Here is a 12,485-nt window from a genome sequence, read left to right on the forward strand (position 1 = left end):
TTCCTCAGTACTAGTGGAATTAGAGGAAAGGGGGGAAAGGCGTAGCACAGCTGGTAATGCCAGGGGTGAGCAAATGCATCCAACCCTATTGCTGCATCTCCTCGGTGAAGAGAAAAGAATCTGTCCACCTTTGAGTTCTGCTGGCTGGCAAAAAGGTCTACCTGTGGAACCCCCCAGGCCTCGGAGATCATCAGGAACACTTCCTGATTCAGACTCCATTCTGCCTCTAGCAATTTGCACCTGCTTAGGAGGTCCGCAAACAAATTCTGAGAGCCCTTCAGATGCACTGCCGATAGTGAGGCTGTGTTCTGCTCTGTCCAGGCTAACAACAGATTGGCCAGCTCCATCAAGCTCCTGCTTCTGGTTCCCCCTTGCTTCATAATGTAGGTAACCGCTGTTGTGTTGTCTGACAACACCTGGACATGGTGGCCTCTCAAATTCTGCTGAAAGGCCACTAATCCCAGAAAGATCACCTTCAACTCCCTCCAGTTGGATGATCTTTGAGCTTCCTGTTTGGACCAGACCCCCTGAGATGTCTGACCATCCAGGTGGGCTCCCCAGCCCCAGGCACTTGCGTCTGTAGTAAGGCGCTTGTCCACAGGAAAGGTCCACACCAGGCCCCTTGAGAGGTTTGCCTGGTCTCTCCACCACCAAAGAGCCCTTTTCGTCCTTGACGAAATTTTTAGCTGTTTTTCCAAAGGATCGTGATGGGACCAGCTTGACAGAACCTCCCTCTGAAGGGGTCTGGAATGGAACCTGGCCCACTGAACAGCCGGGATTGCTGCCGTAAGCAGGCCCAGAACTGCCATAGCCGTCCTGACTGAGACTGTCTGGTTGCTCTGTATCCGCTGTACAGCTAGCTGCAACTTTTCCTGTTTTTCCAGCGGCAGGAAAACTTTCTGGAGAATCGAATTTAACGTATACCCCAGAAATTTCATTTCCTGTGAGGGGGTCAGGATTGACTTCTCTAGATTTAGAAGCCATCCCAGGCCCTCGAGGTGAGACTGGGCCCTGTGGAGATTGACTAGGACCTGCTCCCTGGAGTCTGCAAAAAACAAAAGGTCGTCCAGATAAGGGACGACTGGAATCCCCTTCAACTTCAGGGGCTCCAAAGCCTCTGCCATAATCTTCGTAAAGACCCTGGGAGAGGACGAGAGTCCGAATGGCAGAGCCCTGAATTGGAGGTGCCATACCGAACTCCCCACCTTCAATGCCAGGCGCAGGAACTGCTGCGATGCCTGATGAATGGGTATATGAAGGTAGGCATCCCTTAGATCCAGGGATGCCATGAAGCATTCTGGGGTCAACAACTTTGTGATGGAGAAAATTGTATCCATCCTGAAATGTTTGTACCGAATGAACCTGTTCAGAACTTTCAGATTCAGGATTAAACGGTACTTCCCTGAGGGTTTTTTCACCAGAAAAATATGTGAGTAAAAACCCCTGCCCTGCTGGTTTACTGGGACTTGAATCAGAACCTCTTGCTGTATCAGCTCCTGTAACAAAAGCTTCATTGCAGAGGCCTTCTCCTGATCCCTTGGCAATGTTGTCACATAAAACCTGCTCGGGGGTGGTTCTGAAAATTCCAACCTGTACCCCTGATCGACAATATTCTTCACAAACAGATTTGGAGACAGCCTGTCCCATTGTTCGCGAAAAGCTGACAGTCTCCCCCCCACTGGGGAGATATTGTCACTTGCTCTTAGGGGACTGCTCTGGGGGAGATCTAAAGAGGACTCCACCCTTGCCTTTGCCCTTCTGTGAACCCCATCTGCTCTTGCGATCCTGGTCTTTTTTATGGGATTGCTGAAAAGCACGAAAATTCTTTTTGGCAACCTGCTTTTTCTTAGCTGGAAAAGCCTTCTTTTTATCGGCTGTCCTATCCAGCACAGACTCTAAATCGGGTCCAAAGAGCAAGTCACCCGAGAAGGGTAGACCACACAGTTTGACCTTCGAAGCAGTGTCCCCAGACCATGTTTTCAGCCAAACTGCTCTCCTGGCTGAATTTACAAGAGCCGAAGGCCTAGCGGCCAGTTTAACCGATTCTGCTGATGCATCCGCCATATATTTGACTGCATTCAGGATCAGTGGAAAGGACTCTAAGAGATCCTTGCGGGGTGTCCCCGCTTCAATATGGCTCTTCAGCTTCTCTACCCAACATTCCAGATTCCTGGCCACAACCGTAGCTGCCATAGCTGGTTTTAGACTGACTGACGCAGCATCCCAAGCCTTTTTAAGGATGGAGTCAGCTTTTTTGTCCATTGGGTCTTTAAGGATCCCCATATCCTCAAAGGCTAGATCCGTTCGTCTGGATACCTGCGAGAAAGCTGCATCGACTCTGGGCTTTTTGTTCCAAACCTCTGAGTCTTTATCTTCGAAGGGAAACCTTCTTTTGAGAGCTTTAGAGAAGAAAGGGGCTTTTTCTGGGTCCTTCCACTCTTTTCTCACCGAATCTGAGAGGACCCTGTGGACTGGAAAAACTCTCCGTTTTGTTTCGTCCAACCCCTGGTACATTTTGTCATGAATTGACAGTTGTACTTTTTCTTCTTGAATTTCTAGAGTAGTGTAGATTGCTTTAGGAATGTCATCTACTTCCTCTAGTGATAGCTTGTATTTGGAGCCCCTGCTATCTTCTTCCTCTTCCTCCTCCTCAGAATCCCTGAAGGAGATGAGAGTACTACCCCCTTCGTCTCCAGAATCCTCGGTATCCACCTGTCTGGACGACGACGCCCTGGGGCTGGGCGGTAAGTTCTGAGGCTCGGTCTGTGCGGGAGGGTTTGTATCAGGATGGACCTGACTGAACTCAAGGAGTTTGTCAGCTCTTTAACCAAAGAAAACAAATCCTTATATTGCTGGGATGTTTCCTCTTCCACCAATTCTCTGATACAATTTCTGCACATTGCCTTCTGCCATGAATCTCTGAGGGGGGTCTTGCAAGAAGGACATTTTCTCTGACCTGGTCTAGCTTTTCCTAGTGATTTTTCCTGAAACGACATGCAGGTTTAACTCACTAAAAGCTCACAACAACCAGTTGCTTAACACCAAGCCAGTGCAGAGACCCACCACCAAACAGACCACTAGTGAGACCCCAGAACCAGGCTGCAAAAGGTCCGAGCGAAGTCACCTCTGACCTGCAGCGACAGGCCCCCAAGAGGGGGGAACAGACAAAGACATAGCCCAACAGTGAAGCAGAGGGTGCCAGTGCACCTTACGTACCTGGGCTGGACCGGTGCTAGGGGCGCCTGTCTCCGCCATAGCTGGCTTACACTCCTCCATCGCTTGAGTAAGGCAGCTATCACAAACAGCTCCGTCATTTTTTTTTAAACTTTCCCGGCCGCCGCGTCATCAGGGCCGGCCGAAAGCGGAAGCACACGGTCACCTGACCCGCCCCATGATCCCTGCGTTCCAGGCGCTTGAACCACGGCGCCACGCCCCCTCAGAGCGCCTGCGCGTCACCGTAAACGACGCTGTCGCCGCCCGGGACCCGGCGCCGAAAACGGAGCCACGCCGCTGACCTGCAGCGACCTCCGCCAGCGACAGAGCCCTCCCTGTGCTAAATCAGCGGACACCGGGCACCCGACGCCGGCACTCCGAGGGTCCTTACTCCCATGAGACGGCGGGACCAGGAGCTCCAGGAGTCCTCCCCCCACTGGAGATGCTGCTGGGGGTCAAAAGAAGAAACAACCTGTAACGAAAGGTAAGCCTTACTCCCCTGCAGAGAGTGTAGCTCTCCCCTGGTTCAGGCACATGCTTCCTCCAAGGAGGAAACACAATAACTGAAGCCATGGAGGAAGAGGAGGTGTTTTTAAAGTGGGCATGTGTTTCCTAATGACAAGGTGGAGCTACACTCTCTCCGGGGTTGTCCTGAAAGGCGATTTGAGAAATTAAAGAAAAGGCACATACCAGTTTGTGGCCGGGTCTTCACCCCAGCGTTTTAAGAGTCCTTGTTGAATCTTTAGTAGCTTCCAAACAGATACATAGCTCATCAGGACAGGTGTAATCACCTACTCCTCCCTCACCACCACCTCTAACACTACTTCCTGTCATTTATGAGCTTTTTCCTGGAGGCCTTTAACCCTGTGTGCTGAATCCCTATGGTCAGGGGTGGAGGCTCTTTCCCACCCGAATATCTCTTCAGAGCCTCCCAAATAACTCTCTATTAAGACAGAGGACTGCGAGTTCAGTCCTCTCCTGATTAACTCTACTCCCGGGAATTCCTCACCAATTCTGGGTGACTCCCTGAACACTACCGCACTTCCCTTAAAAGGGACCATACCCCAAATATGGCTAGCACCCATCCAGGACCCAACCTTGGCATCCTGTACTATCTATCTCCTGTTGCTTGGGGAGGAGTTTAGATTTTGTTTGTTGTTTTATATAGATTTTGGCAGGGTTTAAAGGGTAGAATTACCAGTCTTGTATTCTAAACACAAAACTGAAGCAAAAGAAACAGAAAGACACTAGGAATAGTTTCTGTAAAAGAATGTCTTGTGCCCGTTTATGTTGTTGTGTTACTAATGCGCCATTAGAAGGAGATAAGAAATGTATGCATAGCAAAGAACCTAAATCTGTTAAGTATTGTGCTAAGTGGGAAAGGAAGTTTGGATTCAATGGTAAACTAACTGTGAAAGGGTGTCAGAATTTGGTGAATAAAAAACTTAAATTATTAAGAACCAAAGATCAAAAAAGGTATGAGTTGAAAATGGCGGAGCACTGGCTTGAATGCACTAAAGTTAGAACAGAGGGAAGGAGAACAAAAGAGATGTGCCAAGCCCAGATGCCCCTAGTGGACAAAGAGCATGATAGATAGATATATATATATATATATATATATATATATATATATATATAGAGGTTATAACCAGAGACCGCCCCCTTACAATGACTCTAAACCCTCAGGGGCAAGCAGCCGCCCAGAGCACTACCCCCCATGATATCCACCCCTGTCAAAGGAACCGCCCTTGAAGAAAAACCCAGCCCCACTTCCCCAATCTCTGCAGATGAAAGTCCGCTTCGTGCTATGAGTAGATCTGTGTTAGAGATGTTGACTGATGCCTGGTCCTGGGGAGCTCCCGATGGAACTAAGAGACCTAGGAAACAAGTAGATTATGGTGAAGACACAGAGGGCGCTGAAGGATATACCCTAATAGAAGTTCCAAACCCTAGAGGTGGACAAAAAGACGGTCAGCCCATAACTATGACTGTTTTTAGACCATGGACTGAGAGAGTGAAGTGCAGAAGGCTACTGAGCATATTAAACATCCCAAGTTTGGGGTCCCAGAATTCACTGAAAATATTGAAGGTCACAGGAATAGTTATGGGCTAAACAGGGTCGAAGTGGAAAGGGCCTTAAAGGAGGGTTCTGGGATCAGATTGGGCATCAGTAAAGGGAAATTGGGACCCCTGTGCAGCCTCAGTGCCCCCTCAACAAAGGGGAACCACTGACCCATGATAGCCGAGACTTGACAGACAGATTGACTGCCTTCTATCAGAGATGCAATCTTTGATGGGTACAACAGACTGACTGGCAAAAAATAAATATGACTGTGCAGGAGGACAAAGAAAGTTTCAGTGATTATCTGAATAAATTGTGAAAGGTTTTCAAGGTGTTCTCAGGGCTCCCTGAAACCGAGGATGTGAATAGTGCCTACCAGCAGCAGTTGAAAATAGCCTTTGTTAATGGTTTGAAGCAAGATCATAAGGATTATGTTATTAAGAATATGATTACGTACCGCACTGCTAGTGTTTTAGCTATCCTACAATATGCAAAAATATTTAAAAACAATGGCAAAAAAGAATGTGAAAGTTAAAAGGTTTTTGTGCAAGGTGATGAAGGACATGACACTTTTTGTTGATGGTTCCAGTAAGAAAAATCCATATGGTACAAATGCAACTGGATATGCAGTAGTGACACAGGATGAAATCTTAGAACAGGGATATGCAATTAGCGGACATCCAGATGCTGCAGGACTACAAGTCCCATGGGGCATAGCAAGACTGACAGCCACAAGCATGACACCCAGAGGCAGAGACATGATGGGAGTTGTAGTTTTGCAACACCTGGAGGTCCGCTAATTGCATATCCCTGTCTTAGAAGCTAGGCCATTACCAAAACATTATTCAGCACAACTATCAAAAGGAAAATCCGTAACCATATACACCGACAGTCGACATGCCTTTTCAACAGTTAATATTTTTGCACAACAATGGAAAAACAGGGGGATGGTCCCCTTCAGTGATAAGCCAATTTCACACACAGACTTCATTCTAGAACTCCTAGATGCAATACAACAACCAAAATAGCTTGCAATCTGTAAATGTCAAGCACACACAAAAACGTACAGACCCCCATCTCGGAGAGGAATAAAAGGGCAGATGAAGCGACCAAAATAATGGCACAAGAAACACACCAAATAATGACAGAACAGGAAACCAAAGAGATAGATCATACAGTCCTTACTAATATGCAGCAGAATGTACCCCCAGGAAAAACAATATTGGAAAACAAAAGGTTGCACAATAATAGATAACATTTACACATCACCTGAAGGAAAACCGGTATTCCCAACATCCCTATTTAGGTAGGCAGCAGTATTTACACATGGAATAACTCAAGTGTCAAACAGGGGGATGACAGATGTAAAATAAGGTATATACAGCCCATGGCTTCACAAAACTACTCAAAAACTTTTTGTTCTCAATGCATTATATGTGCAAAACACAATGCTCAGGGCAGCATAAGGAAAGTTTCTCACACCGCAATATCCATTCCAACACATTTGTATGGATTTTATTGAATTAGACAAGTGTGAAAGGAAAAAATATTGTCTGGTAATAATAGATGCCTTGACCAAATGGGTGGAGGTATTCCCAACAAGAAGTGCAGATGCACAGACTGTGGCCAAAGCATTACTACACTGATAATGGACCCCATTTTATAAACAAAACTATACAACATTTAACAAAAGTGATGGGTATCCAAGTAAATAACCAATGTGCCTACCACCCCCAATCAGCTGGATTGGTGAAGAGACACAATGGAATCCTAAAAAATAAACTGAGAAAAGCTATGGAAGAAACAGGTAAAAATTGGATGTACTGCCTACCACTGGCTGTGACCAGTATGCATATTACACCCACAAAAGGAGGTTTGAGCCCATTTGAAATGGTACCTGGGAGGGCCGTATCAGATTCTTCTCACCACTCCCATGGCTATAAGGCTTGCAGAGAGGTCTACCTGGATTCACCAGTCCCATTGCAAAAAGGTTTTACAGGGAGAGCAGGGCCAGTTGGCTACAGAGAACCAGTAAGTCTGGCTACAAAGGGAGGTCTCACACAAGGTGGGACTTGTCCTCAAACCACTGAAGAAATCCCCCACTCCATCCCCTGGAGGCATCCATAAGAGGGGGTGTACGTTATGAAAGAGCAGAGGAACCTTTAGATTGGGAAAGCACAGGAAAAGCATTGAATCCAACCTTTATAGAGGGAATAACTAGCACTATACTGGTAGAATTCTTTCAGATTGCAGATGGTGGGGATATGACTGGGGCTAGGGGACTTCTATGGGCAGATAAATACATTTGCTGGCTCTGGAATAGGGCAGGATGTCAAGCATGGGATCAGGTCCTATAGACCACAGCGTATCAAGATTGGGGGTATAATCTACCAGGGCTTAAAGAGAGTGAATAAAGGAAAGACTCACAATTACAAAAGCTGCCAACTCCCCCTGAACACATAGTAAGAACTGTAACCAATTATTGATAACATTAAAGGAGCCGAGGAAGGAAGATTAGCGGTTGTACTCTATAGGAGCGTGGGTGTCAGGAACTGACCCCTCAGGCAAATTTTTCCTCAAAGTGTTAACACCTAATAAAACTAAACAGGAGAAGGTAGACACAAGGGAAAAAGAGGAGGGCTACACTCTAATAGAAATTTTGAGTAAAACCATGAGATTCACTAACTTAACTGTAGAGCATGCCATAGACCTAGAGACAGTTACATAGTTAGTCAGGTTGAAAAAAGACACAAGTCCATCCAGTTCAACCTTAAATAGACAGGATATCAGGAAAATAAAATGAGTGGCTAGAATGGTTGTGATATACAGTTAAAACCCTAAAATTGTCTAGTCTGTGAATGAGCTAGGCCCCATTTGGCAACAGTTCCTTCTCCTTTGAATACCACAGATCCAGATGGAATGGAGTGTATTTTACAACTATATAATAGGAACTTTAAGCCTGATAGGAACACCACCTGTTATACACTGAGTTTGTTGTTTCCCCCAGAGACCTCAGATACCTCCGGCAGGTACTGTATATCTGGGCAATTTTACTTGTTTTGCATCTCTAGGGAACGATAGTGGGGTAGATCTTGGGTCACTGATTGATGACTACTGTGCGGAGAGGATTAACAGGAGCAAGGGTGACTGGGTTGAGCATGACACTCAGAGAGCTGATGTCTGTTGGATGTGTGGGGATAAGAAATTACTAGCTAGGGTACTGGCCAATACCCGAGGGGATTGTGCCAAGGTACAACTTGCTATGCCCCTGGTCAGAATACACATGGACTAAAAGTCACCAACGGCATAGATGGGACACCTCTCCCAAAGGGTCATTTGACTCTCAGATCTACATAGACGAGATTGGGGTTCCACGTGAAGTGCCGGATGAGTTTAAGGCTAGGAACCAAGTGGCAGTTGGATTTGAGTCTCTTTTCTGGTGGGTGGCTATAAATAAGAATGTTGATTGTATTAACTATATATATTATAGCCAAAAGCGATTTGTGAACTATACCAGGGATGCAGTAAAGGGTTTCGCAGAACAGCTAGCTCCCACATCTCTAATGGCATGGCAAAATCGTATGGCCCTAGATAATAGAATTTTATCTATAGGTAAGCGGTTATAAAAATCCTATTTTCTTATCGTACATCATGGGATGCAAAGCCGAAGTAGTTACTATGTGGGATGTTCCATAGCAATGCCAACCAAAGGGAAGGAGACACAACAAAGTAGGGCACTAGGGATGAGCCGAACACCCCCCAGTTCGGTGCGCACCAGAATATTCGAATGGACTGAAAATTCGTACGAAACTTTAGAACCCAATTAAAGTCTATGGGACTCGAACGTTCGAAATAAAAAAGTGCTAATTTTAAAAGGCTAATATGCAAGCTATGCAACAGACAACACCAGCAATAAGGGGTATCTTCAGGTGTATACTGTGCTGGAGGCACACAACACCCACTTTAACTCCTGCAGATGGCTGTATTAGAGAACATCTAGCTCTTTGCCTGCACGCCAACACACTACACAAGGCCACCACGCTGGCGGCCTTATATAGTGTGGGGTGTGTACTAAACCCCCTGAGCTATAATTATGGCTCTCCTCGCTGCCGGCGCTGTGATTGGCCAAGCATGCGGGGTCACAGTGCATGCTTGGCTAATCATGAGCCAGCAAAGCACTGCGATGGCGTAGTGCATTGTGGGCTGTTCGTGCCACACGAATTTGGTGCGAACGGCCCACAAAGTTCTGAATTCGCTGAACAGACGAACGGCCGATGTTTGAGTCGAACATGCAATCAAATCGAACACCGAGCTCATCCCTATAGGGCACTAAGAGACCAGAGAACTCATAATGCAGCCTGCAGTACCCTGCGCCCGAAGGCGATATCCTCATGACCTTTACATCTACCTGATAGAATCTGGTAAATGTATGGACTGAAGACCAAGTTGCGGCCTTGCATATCTGAGCCATGTAGGCTTGGTGATGCACTGCCCAAGAAGCATTAACAGCCCTGGTGGAGTGCGCTTTAACATGAAAAGGAGGAATTTTCCCTCTTTAAACCATAAGCTTGAACAATCGCTTGATGAATCCATTAAAAAAAAGTGATTTTGACGCTTCCTGTCCTCTTTTAGGACCGTCTGGCAACACAAACAAAACATCTGTTTCACGAATCTAAACAGTCACTTTCAAATAGACCTTGACTGCTTCACATCAAGAGAATGTAGTGACTTTTCTTTCACAGAACAAGGTTCTGGAAAAAATTAAGGCAGAACAATATCCTGGTTCAAATGAAAACCGGACAATACCTTCAGTAGGAAATTAGGATGAGGCTGCAATACAACCTCATCCTAATGAATAATCAAATATGGCTCTTTACAAGAAGATCTTTGCAAAAGTTATGGCAACTAAGAATTATTTTCCTCATCAAGAGGACCAAGAGGATATCTTGTATTGGCTCAAAAGGATGTTTTTGTAATGCCAACAGGAATAAATTCAAGTCCCAGTGGTTCAGGCGTGACCCAACTGGAGGATTAATCTGTGTTACCCCTTGAATACAGTTACAAACCAGAGAACGTGAAACAAATGGCCTTTGAAAAAACAAGATAAGGACGACACCTGGCCCTTGATAGAACTCAAGGCCAGCTTAATTTCTAATCCCATCTGTAGGAATTCAAGGATCCTACCTATGACATATTTCCTGGGGTGCCAACCCCTGAATTCCCACCAGAAGACATATGCCTTCCAGACTCTATTGTATATGACTCTGGAGGCTGGTTTCCTAGCATTGACCAAAGTAGAAACGACTGAACCCGACAACCCACACTCTTTCAGAATGTGGGTCTCAATAGCCAAACCATTAAATTTTGCATTTGCAAGGTAGGATGGAATACAGGACCTTGCAAGAGAAGGTCTGGCCACATTGGTGGGGTCCAAGGGTCCCCTATCGTCATTTTTACGATCTCGGCAAACCAAGATCTTCTGGGCCACAAGAATCACCTCCTTTCGTTCTTGCTTGATCCTGAGGCATGGAAGCAGCAGAACAGGAGGGAACGCATAGATCAGTGAAAACTGATCTTGAGGAAAAAACCAAGGCATCTGTTCCGAATGCCAACGGATCCCTTGTCCTTGACACAAAGTTGACCCTCTTGTTGAACCTGGAGGCAAACAGATCCATGAAAATTGAGGCAGTGTCTAGAGGAGATAGTATGTATCGTAGGGCGACACTATGAACACACCAGTATTAATGTGCCAACATCTCGATATGGGTTACATAAGGAAAAAAAAGACTAATATTGGGTGGACTTTACACGGCACATGAGTATTCAATCTAAAAAGTATTAGAAATTTTTTATTATTCAATTATCAAAAATGTCATACACATAGGTACAGCAATTATTTGAATAAAACATAGTGTTGCTTGACCCATATTGCCTGACCACCGATATTCTCCAGTAACGTATATACAGTGCCTTGCGAAAGTATTTGGCCCCCTTGAACTTTTTAACCTTTTGCCACATTTCAGGCTTCAAACATAAAGATGTAACATTTTAATTTTTTGTGAAGAATCACCAACACGTGGGACACAATTGTGAAGTGGAACGAAATCTATTGGATATTTTAAACTTTTTTAGCAAATAAAAAACTGAAAAGTGGTGCGTGCAAAATGATTCGGCCCCTTTACTTTCAGTGCAGCAAACTCACTCCAGAAGTTCAGCGAGGATCTCTGAATGATCCAATGTTGTCCTAAATGACTGATGGTGATAAATAGAATCCACCTGTGTGTAATCAAGTCTCTGTATAAATGCACCTGCTCTGTGATAGTCTCAGGGTTCTGTTGAAAGCGCAGAGAGCATCATGAAGACCAAGGAACACACCAGGCAGGTACGCAATACTGTTGTGGAGAAGTTTAAAGCCGGATTTGGATACAAAAAGATTTCCCAAGCTTTAAACATCCCAAGGAGCACTGTGCAAGCGATCATTTTGAAATGGAAGGAGTATCAGACCACTGCAAATCTACCAAGACCTGGCCGTCCCTCTAAACTTTCAGCTTAGACAAGGAGAAGACTGATCAGAGATGCAGCCAAGAGGCCCATGATCACTCTGGATGAACTGCAGAGAACTACAGCTGAGGTGGGAGAGTCTGTCCATAGGACAACAATCAGTCGTACACTGCACAAATCTGGCCTTTATGGAAGAGTGGCAAGAAGAAAGCCATTTCTCAAAGATATCCATAAAAAGTATTATCTAAAGTTTGCCACAAGCCACCTGGGAGACACACCAAACATGTGGAAGAAGGTGCTCTGGTCAGATGAAACCAAAATCCAACACGATATGTTTGGTGTAAAAGCAACACAGCTCATCACCCTCAACACACCATCCCCACTGTCAAACATGGTGGTAACCGCATCATGGTTTGGGCCTGCTTTTCTTCAGCAGGGACAGGGAAGATGGTTAAAATTGAGGGAAAGATGGATGCAGCCAAATACAGGACCATTCTGGATGAAAACCTGTTGGAGTCTGCAAAAGACCTGAAACTGGGACGGAGATTTATCTTCCAACAAGACAATGATCCCAAACATACAGCAAAATCTACAAAGGAATGGTTCACAAATAAACTTATCCAGGTGTTAGAATGGCCAAGTCAAAGTCCAGACCTGAATCCAATCGAGAATCTGTGGAAAGAGCTGAAATCTGCTGTTCATAAACGCT

Source organism: Lithobates pipiens, unplaced genomic scaffold (assembly GCF_037356315.1).
Source record: "Lithobates pipiens isolate NorthernLeopardFrog02 unplaced genomic scaffold, aLitPip1_a1.2 Scaffold_22, whole genome shotgun sequence".
NCBI classification, from domain to species: Eukaryota; Metazoa; Chordata; class Amphibia; order Anura; family Ranidae; genus Lithobates; species Lithobates pipiens.